Source organism: Chanodichthys erythropterus, chromosome 24 (genome assembly GCF_024489055.1).
Source record: "Chanodichthys erythropterus isolate Z2021 chromosome 24, ASM2448905v1, whole genome shotgun sequence".
Lineage (NCBI taxonomy): Eukaryota > Metazoa > Chordata > Actinopteri > Cypriniformes > Xenocyprididae > Chanodichthys > Chanodichthys erythropterus.
This window is the reverse complement of record NC_090244.1, coordinates 669953-674076: the sequence shown is the minus strand read 5'-3', so window position 1 is coordinate 674076 and position 4124 is coordinate 669953.

The following is a 4124-nucleotide window of genomic DNA, read 5'->3' as shown; positions in this document are numbered from 1 at the left end:
ACACACTCTTCTGATTGGCTGTGATTTTGGATTGATTTGGTTGTTAGAGACTCCGCCCACCCGCTCTTCTGATTGGTTGTGATTTTGGATTGATTTGGTTGTTAGAGACTCCACCCACACACTCTTCTGATTGGCTGTGATTTTGGATTGATTTGGTTGTTAGAGACTCCGCCCACACACTCTTCTGATTGGCTGTGATTTTGGATTGATTTGGTTGTTAGAGACTCTGCCCACACACTCTTCTGATTGGCTGTGATTTTGGATTGATTTGGTTGTTAGAGACTCCGCCCACCCGCTCTTCTGATTGGTTGTGATTTTGGATTGATTTGGTTGTTAGAGACTCCGCCCACACACTCTTCTGATTGGCTGTGATTTTGGATTGATTTGGTTGTTAGAGACTCCGCCCACACACTCTTCTGATTGGCTGTGATTTTGGATTGATTTGGTTGTTAGAGACTCCGCCCACACACTCTTCTGATTGGCTGTGATTTTGGATTGATTTGGTTGTTAGAGACTCCGCCCACACACTCTTCTGATTGGCTGTGATTTTGGATTGATTTGGTTGTTAGAGACTCCGCCCACCCGCTCTTCTGATTGGTTGTGATTTTGGATTGATTTGGTTGTTAGAGACTCCGCCCACACACTCTTCTGATTGGCTGTGATTTTGGATTTATTTGGTTGTTAGAGACTCCGCCCACACACTCTTCTGATTGGCTGTGATTTTGGATTGATTTGGTTGTTAGAGACTCCGCCCACCCGCTCTTCTGATTGGTTGTGATTTTGGATTGATTTGGTTGTTAGAGACTCCGCCCACACACTCTTCTGATTGGCTGTGATTTTGGATTGATTTGGTTGTTAGAGACTCCGCCCACCCGCTCTTCTGATTGGTTGTGATTTTGGATTGATTTGGTTGTTAGAGACTCCGCCCACACACTCTTCTGATTGGCTGTGATTTTGGATTGATTTGGTTGTTAGAGACTCCGCCCACACACTCTTCTGATTGGCTGTGATTTTGGATTGATTTGGTTGTTAGAGACTCCGCCCACACACTCTTCTGATTGGCTGTGATTTTGGATTGATTTGGTTGTTAGAGACTCCGCCCACACACTCTTCTGATTGGCTGTGATTTTGGATTGATTTGGTTGTTAGAGACTCCGCCCACCCGCTCTTCTGATTGGTTGTGATTTTGGATTGATTTGGTTGTTAGAGACTCCGCCCACACACTCTTCTGATTGGCTGTGATTTTGGATTAATTTGGTTGTTAGAGACTCCGCCCACACACTCTTCTGATTGGCTGTGATTTTGGATTGATTTGGTTGTTAGAGACTCCGCCCACCCGCTCTTCTGATTGGTTGTGATTTTGGATTGATTTGGTTGTTAGAGACTCCGCCCACACACTCTTCTGATTGGCTGTGATTTTGGATTGATTTGGTTGTTAGAGACTCCGCCCACCCGCTCTTCTGATTGGTTGTGATTTTGGATTGATTTGGTTGTTAGAGACTCCGCCCACCCGCTCTTCTGATTGGTTGTGATTTTGGATTGATTTGGTTGTTAGAGACTCCGCCCACCCGCTCTTCTGATTGGTTGTGATTTTGGATTGATTTGGTTGCGAGTTCAGTGCCCTTGCAGAGACTCCGCCCACACTCTCTTCTGATTGGCTGTGATTTTAGACTGTTTTTGTTGCCTCTCTTAAAGGGATAGTTCACCCAAAAATGAAAATGTGATGTTTATCTGCTTACCCCCAGGGCATCCAAGATGAAGGTGACTTTGTTTCTTCAGTCGAACGCAAATTATGATTTTTAACTGCAACCGCTGCTGTCTGTCAGTCAAATAATAGCAGTAGATGGGAACTTCAACTGTAACAGTAAAAAAAAACTTGCTTAGACAAATCCAAATTAAACCCTGCGGCTCGTGACGACACATTGATGTCCTAAGACACGAAACGATCGGTTTGTGCGAGAAACTGAACAGTATTTATATCATTTTTTACCTCTAATACACCACTATGTCCAACTTCGTTCAGCTTCCTGTTAGTGAGGTCAAAAAACGCGTTCTGAAGATGGAAGTGATCATATATCTTCATATAAGTGATCACCCATATACTTCAATGAGCGCGAGACATCACTTCCGTTGTCAGAGCGCGATCAGACCTCACTAGCCGGAAGCTGAACGAAGTTGGACATAGTGGTGTATTAGAGGTAAAAAATGATATAAATACTGTTCGGTTTCTCGCACAAACGGATCGCTTCGTGTCTTAGGACATCAATATGCCGTCACGAGCCGCAGGGTTTACTTTGGATTTGTCTATGGAAGTTTTTTCGACTCTTATTGTTCAAGTTCCCAATCACTGCTATTATTTGACTGACAGAGGGCAGCGGTTGCAGTTAAAAATCATAATTTGCCTTCGACTGAAGAAAAAAAGTCCTCTACATCTTGGATGCCCTGGGGGTAAGCAGATAAACAACAAATTTTCATTTTTGGGTGAACTATCCCTTTAATCCTGTCACGACAGGTGTTGACAGACAAACTGCCCGTCGCTGGAATCTTATGGCGTCAGATTAGGACACATGGAAGTTGAAGTGATAACATGGCATTGTTGTGGCTCAGTGTGTTTGAACAGAAGGAATCGATACCTTGCTGGCTGATGCAGAGGCGGGTGGAGAACCTTCTTTCGATCCTCCAGAGAGGTCACCGGATGGCCCTTGTTTCTCTGCAGTCACAGAGAGACAATGAAGAACGTCAGGAGAAGAAACTGCTCTTAAAAATCCAAATCTTTAAATATCAAACTGAGCAGAATGGAAAAGAATCCATCCAAAACAATCCTTATATAATTGAATTGTCAAACATCATCTCGGAAACGCGCTGCTGAAGGAGCATAACGTCGGAGAAGTGTGTTTATGTTTGCGTTCCCGTCGCGCCGCTGCGGGTTTGAGATGTTTCTCTCTACAGGCACCGATTCGTCTACAAACAACAAACATGACGGGGAAAGAAAGTTCAATCCCATTCCAGGAGTTTCCAGTTGCAACCAAAAAGAATGATGTTTATTTCTGTCTTTGATTTATGTTTTAATTTGATTGAATAGACGGCAGTTAGAAAATGTTTGATTTTAGTTTTCAATATAAACATTTTGTTTATTTTCTGCTGCAATAATAAACTAATTATTTATTATATAGATTTTATTTGTCTGCACGGGTAACTTGTGTAGCTATACTCTGAAATCTTGTATTTTTATGCATTTATTTGATATATACACTACCAGTCAAAAGTTTGGAAACATTACCTTTTTTAATGTTTTTGAACAAAGTCTCTTATTCTCATAATAAATACAAAAAAACAATGATATTGTGAAATATTACTACAATTTAAAATAATGGTTTTCTGTTTTATTCCTGTGATCAAAGCTGAATTATCAGCATCATTACTCCAGTCTTCATGAAGTGCAATCCCGACGGCGGCGGACGTTCCCGCTTCCATGTGTCCGTTCATTAGCGTCGCGGTCGGAGCAGAAGAAACGGCTTCTGTTTGCTCCAGCTTTTATTGTGTCTGTAAAAGCGAGGCGACACATTCCGCCCATATGAGTGATGATGGGAACACAGGCCTGTTGTGAGCCGACCCTCTTAACACCAAATAAATGTTGACTTTAAAGTTCACAGGCTAAAAAAAGACCCTTAAACGGGACGTCCAATTAAACCGACTAACCTGAAGTACTAAAGCTGCCTGGATGAAAACGACCCAGAATATCCATAAATGCGTCCAGATGCTTTTAAGTTCAAATAAGCATCATGTTTATGTCATTCTGAAGCGCGACTCTATTTGGGTGATGGTTGTTCCTAATTAATTAACTAACTAGTGGAAGCTGATGGAAAAAAACTCCTAATGGATTCAGTCTTCATCAGACCTGGCTGCACTGGAAGCGTCCGATTGGACACGGCTCCTCGAGTCTCTCATGACCGGACTGGTGAAACCTCATCGGATCCGTTCCACAGGCCAAAGATTCCTCTCCGAGTTTCTCTACCGCGACGGAGATGAGCGTAACGCCACACGATTCAAACCAAAGTCACGGATTTGGAGTGTTTATGAGAAGGCTGTGTGGAAAAGCCATCAGCATCTGGATCGGAGCGCCG